The sequence below is a fragment of the Chinchilla lanigera genome, unplaced genomic scaffold (genome assembly GCF_000276665.1).
Source record: "Chinchilla lanigera isolate Chin_1 unplaced genomic scaffold, ChiLan1.0 scaffold00051, whole genome shotgun sequence".
Taxonomy (NCBI): Eukaryota; Metazoa; Chordata; class Mammalia; order Rodentia; family Chinchillidae; genus Chinchilla; species Chinchilla lanigera.
This window is the reverse complement of record NW_004955452.1, coordinates 7,333,962-7,339,961: the sequence shown is the minus strand read 5'-3', so window position 1 is coordinate 7,339,961 and position 6,000 is coordinate 7,333,962. Positions and strand designations below refer to the sequence as shown.

The 6,000-nt window shown below is 46.5% G+C and overlaps 1 protein-coding gene across 2 annotated transcripts in view; it reads left to right on the top strand.

Annotated features, from left to right (window-relative positions):
* Positions 1-6,000, top strand: part of Ptafr (platelet-activating factor receptor) — a 35,726-nt gene that overhangs the window by 5,618 nt on the left and 24,108 nt on the right. The gene's annotated exons all lie outside the window — the stretch shown is intronic.

The following is a 6,000-nucleotide window of genomic DNA, read 5'->3' as shown; positions in this document are numbered from 1 at the left end:
AAAAAACAAGATCTTGCAAGTCTTTGGCCAAAGAAAAAGAAAAAGCCAAGATGCCAAGATAGTTTTCTTGCCATCATAAATACCAAATGACGTTTTCTACCTCAGGGTGTGGCTGGGCACTACAGGGAGTCTGGTATGATGGTGGGAACCAGCTGTCACCCAAGGATAGGAAACGGCGGGCCGCCAGTGGGAACTGCCGTCTAGTGCTCAGCTCCGCTTTGAAGGGGTGGCAGGAGGTTAGGGAGGGAGCACCCGGCAGGGGTGTCCAGGGTGGGTGACAACACAGGCCCGTACTGCTTATTGAGTCTGTCTGAAGGAGTCACCCGCTCCTCAACCTGGGACCTCCACCCTCACCCGCACTCTGCTGCTGATCTTAGGAGCGGAATATTCTTTCCGGGGGGGGGGGGGGGGATGGGTGGACTGGAGCAGTGAGCAATTCTCAAACTTTTTTTCCAGAGTTTCTTCCACATTATCAAGGGCCCCAAAGATCTTAGGATGACATGGATTACATCTGAGGATATTTACCGTACTCAAAATTAAAACAACATACACAGGGGGCTGGGGATTTAGCTCAGAGGCACAGCGCCTGTCTGGCAAGCGCGAGGTTGTGAGTTCGATTCCCGGTACCGGGAAAAAAAAAAAAAAAAAAAAAAAAACCCAGCATACACAGGCACTATTCCGTTAGCCCTCAGATGACAAAGTCCTCACATGTCAGGTAGAAACCACCATGGCACACTGGTGAGAGAAAAAGTGTAAAAGACAAATAAGGTCTTAGTATTACTACTAGTTTTACTTTTGTGTCAATCTTGGTTTAGCATTGTTAGTAGGGTTGTTATTTATTTATTTGGGTTTTTTTTTTTGAGACAGGGTCTCGCTGTGCAGTTTAGGCTGGACTTGAACTTGCATAGGTAGCCCAGGCTGGCCTCAAACTCACAGTTATCTTCCTGCCTCAGCCTCCTGAGTGCTGGCATTACAAGCATGAGCCCCGTGCCTGCCTTGTGAGTAGTTTTTTTTTTTGGTACCAGGAATCGAACTCAGGACCTTGTGCTTGCCAGACAGGCGCTTGGGCCACTGAGCTATTTCCCTGGCCCTTGTGAGTAGTTTTGACTTCTCACATTCCGCACAAGAAAATTATAGCCCAAGACACAAATATCCATTATATAACATTGGTAGAATTTCCTTTTTCCCTGTTGTTCTCAACTTCAAAATCAAAACAAGTGATGAGATACTTTTAAAAATAAACAACAAAAATTTTTTACTTTAAAAAATTCAAAACACATACAAGAGTGCATGTAAGCTGTGTGGTGGTGCACACCTATAATTCCGCTCTGGGAGGCTGAGGCAGGAGAATTTCAAATTCAAGCCAGCCTGGGCAATTTAGCAACTTTATGAGATGCTGCATCAAAAATAAAAATATAAAAGAGCTAGGGGATGTAGTTCAGTGATGAAGTGCTGGGTTCAATCTCCAGTACTGAAAATAAAAGTGCATGTAATGCTACAATGGGTGCTCACATGCCCTCAGCCAGCTCCAATAATCATCAACCTACTCTGGTTAATTGAAGGATGTTTGCATATTATTGAAGCAAATCCCACATATGTAATTTTGTCTGTTAATTTTGTTATTTCTATAAGAATTTTTAACGTAACTGTGAAATCATTATCATTAACCCACCTAATAATTAACATTAATTCCTCAACATAATGGAATATTCATAAGTGTTCAAATTTCTAATTGTTTCATACATTTCTTTCTTTTTTCATACTACTGGCTTGAATCAAGGTCCCAAAATGATTTACATGTAGAAAGCAGTTGCTATGTCTCTTAATTCTCATTTGATCTACAGTTTCTTTTCTTTTCCTTCTCCTCCTCCTCTTCTTCTTCCTCCTCTTCTTCTTCTTTTCCTTCTCTTCCTCCTCCTTTTGCTCCTTCCCCTTCTTCTTCTTCTTTTCTGTACTAGGGATTGAACTCAGGGGCCTTCAGACTGAGCTGTATCCCTTGTTCTTTTATTATTTCTTATTTTGAGACAGGGTCTGTGTAAGTTGTGAAATTGCCTGGGCTGGGCTGGAATTTATGATCCTCCTATTTCAGCCTCCCAGAGTGCTAAGATTACAGGCCTGTGCCACTATTGCCGGCTCTTCATGATCTTTTGTCCTTTAGCGTTTACATATTAAAACAAAACAGGCTGGGTGTAGTGGCACATGCCTTTAATCCTATCACTCAGGAGGCTGAGGCAGGAGGATCAAGACCAACCTGAACTGCACAGTGAGGCCCTTTTTCAAAAAGACACACACACACATGCACAAATAAATTAAAAACAAAAACAAAAACAAAAACAAACCAGGCATTGTGGTACACACCTGTCATCCCAGTACTTGGGAGGCTGAGGCAGGAGGATTGCCATGAGTTCAAGGCCAGCCTGAACTACATAGTGAGACTTTGTCTTAACATATGAACAACAGCAACAACAAAAAACCCAGAAACAAAACTAGGTTGTTTGTAGCATTTCATACTGTCTGGGTTTGTTGAGTGTGTCCGTACAATTTGTTTCTCTCTATATTTCCTCTAAACTGTGGTTGAACTTGATTTTATTTCTGCTTCCTTAGCAACACTTTTCTGTAGATAATACTGAGATCTGTGAGTGCATAAATACGGCTTGATTAGGGAAGTTTTCAATGATACGAAGAGTACCATAAATACCAATATACTTGCATTAGTTTCCTTTGGCTGCTGTAACAAGTTGTCACGAAGTTTTTTTTTTCAAGTTGTCACGAACTTGATGACACACAACAAAATGCACATTGGTTCTTAGATGGTTCTGGAGACCCAAAGCCCATGATGAACCCGTGGGGCCATGCAGGCTCCGCAGGCTCCCTCCTAGGTCCTAGGAATTTGTGTCTCCAGCCTGTCTGGCAGCTACTGTCTTTCCTGGTCGCTCTTTCTTTGTTGCCACACCACTCTCCTCCTGTCTGTGGTCACATCTCCCTCAGTCTCCCTGGCAGTTGGATACTGGTGATTATATTAAGGCCTACGTGGATAATCTAGGACCATCTCCTCCCTCCAGGCCGTTAATCACATCTGCAAAATCGCTGCCATATAAGGTGACATTTACACCCCCTAGGGGGGCTGGGGATTTAGCTCAGCGGCAAAAGCGCCTGCCTGGCAAGCGCAAGGTCTTGAGTTCGGTTCCCGGTACCAGAGAAAAAACCAAAAAAAAAAAAAAAAAAACCAAAACAAAACAAGACATTTACACCCCCTAGGGATTAGGACCTGATATCCTGTAGTCAGCCTGCTGCATTACCACTCCCAGGTTCAAGAAAAATCAGTATTTGGCCACACTATCTATTTCTGTTCTTCCTCTCTTCCTTTGTTTTTTCTTTTCCTTCCTCCAGCTCTTCTTCCTTCCCATTTTTCTTTTTCTTTCTCACTAGGCAGTTCAGGGTGGCCTTGAATTCACTGTGTAGCCCAGGCTGGCCTGGAACTCTCAGCAGTCCTCCTGCCTCAGCCTCCTAAGTGCTGGGATCACAGGTGTGCGCCACCACTCCCAGCTTTGCTGTAATATTTTAAAGCAAGCCTCTGTAATTTCATCTTTAAATATTTCCATATACAGACATTTTATTATATAACCATAAACCAATGACCACCTAATAAAGTTAACAATAGTGCCTTAGAGTCACCTGACATCCTACCCATATTCCAGTTTCTCTGATTTTCCCGAATACGCCAGTCCAGGACATCAGCTCTTCCCTCCAGACTGACGCGCTCCTTTCCCCACCCCATGCTGCCCCTAGCGGCCAACCACGCGGGCCTCGTTCCGGCTCGGCGCAGGTGAGACCTCACCTGACCGAAGGAGAGAGGTGCAGGTATTTCCTGTTCCCTCTCTGGCAGGTAACGGAGGGTGGGCCACAGCTCTGTACCGCAGGTCCCAGCTCCGTCCCAGCGGTCCTCCCCAGCCCACAGCCACCCTCTGTGATGCCAGGGGGTGCTCCCGGCCTCCTCCTGCAGAGGGGAGGGCGCTGCGCTCTTGGTGGTCTCCCAAGACCGCACCGTTCCTGTGCGCCTTTGGCCTGCCCACATCTTTCTCCCCAAGCCCCGTCCCCAGGATGCCGCCGTGCCTGCCTCGGGGGCTGTGCCCTCTTGGTCCAGGACCCCAGTTGACACATAGCTGTCTTTTTTTTTTTTTACGGTTGAGCTGGTGTTTCAGGTTCCAAAAAGAGACATATGTTGTATTATTGTGTTTTTTTTTTTTGTTTTCCAGTATTGGGAATCAAACTCATGACCTTGCGCTTGCCAGGCAGGCGCTGTGCCACTGAGCTAAATCCCCAGCCCCATACGTTGTATTATTGGATCTGCATAGCTCTTAAATCCCATTTAGTCTGGAGCAGTCCCTGCTTTGTCTGTTTGTTTGGTTGTTTTCATGTGGTTTGTTGAAATAACTGACTTAAGGGGCTGGGGATTTAGCTCAGCGGCAAAGCGCCTGCCTGGCAAGTGCAAGGTCGTGAGTTTGGTTCCTGGTACCTGAGAAAAACCAAAAAAAAAAAAAAAAAAAAAAAAAAAAAAAAAAGAAATAACTGAGTTATTTGACTGATTGCTTCCCTTTGGGGGCCTTTGTCCTTTATATTTCCTGACAACTGAAGGTTAACTCTGAAGGCTTATTTAGATGCAAAGTTGAATATATGGTAAAGTAGAGCTGACGGAGTTTTTGACAGATTGGAAATGGGGTGTAAGAGAAACAAATAGTCAACTCCAATTTCCTCACTTTTAAAACATTGATAATATGGGCTTCCTACCTTGTTTATTGACAGTCTCAGAACAGGTACTTATATGCAATTGCCGTATGGGCCTGCGGAAGGCACTACTGGAAAACAGGCTAGATTTTTTTTTTTCTTTTTCTTTTTGTGTGGCGCTGGAGATCAAACCCAGCGCACGCTTGCTAGGCAAGTGCTAGACCACTGAGTTGCACCTCCAGCCTAGACCTTGAGCTCGGGGTCCTGGGGACTCCAATGGAGGCTGTTTGATTCCCAGTTCTATGTCTCTCGTGGAGGGTGGCGGCCGGAGGAGGGCTGAGGAGGGGAGGTCGTTTTGGGAAGGAGGCTCTACATGCAGAGCTGGGCTCTGGCACATAATAAAGGGCTAAGGCACATAATAAAGATGCTTTGACCTTAAAAGAGAGCCTGAGCGAAGGCCAAGTGCAGTGAGCAGGTAGCTGGGTGCGGTGGCCCGGGGATCCAGCTACTGGGAAGGCCCAGGTGGGAAGATCACTTGAGCCCAGAGGTTGGAGGCCAGCCTGGGAGGCATCATCGGGAGACCCCCATGCAAACAACAACAGCAACGACGTGCAGTGAACAAGCCCATGTCACGTTGTGTCACCGGCCATTCTAGGTTCAAAGGCCTGTGAGGGAAGCAAGGAGGGGTGAGCTGTGTCAATGTCTCCGACCAAGGATGGGGCTGCCTTTGGGACTAGCTGCCCAGGGTGGGTGAGTGTGCGTGCTCGGGCACGGGGAAGGCGGTGTGTCTGGGCAGGTGTGAGTGAGAAGAGTCACAATAGGCGTGTACCTGAGTGGCTGTGCTGAGGATGTGTCAGTGTGCAAGGGCCAAATACATAAGTGCTTTGAGTGTGTCTGCGTGTGCAGGACCCAGGGCACATTTTTAGCTCTATTTCTTTTTTTTTTTTTTTTGGAGGCAGAGTCTCGATGTGTAGTTGAGGCTGGCCTTGAACTCGCTTATGTAGCCGAGGATGGCCTGGAACTTATGGTGATCCTCCTGCCTCAGCCTTCTGAGTGCTGGGATTACAGGTGTGCACCACCACACCCAGTTTAGCTCTAGTTCTTTAGGGCTAAGGCACATATTAAAGATGTTTTGACCTTAAAAGAGCCATTTTTGGCTTTGATCAGGGACAGCAGGGGGCCTGAGTGGTAGAAGGGGGCTAATCCTGACCCCCAAGGTAGACTGAAGCTGGACACTGTCTTGGGGCCAGGAGGATCACACTCCCGGCTCAGCTT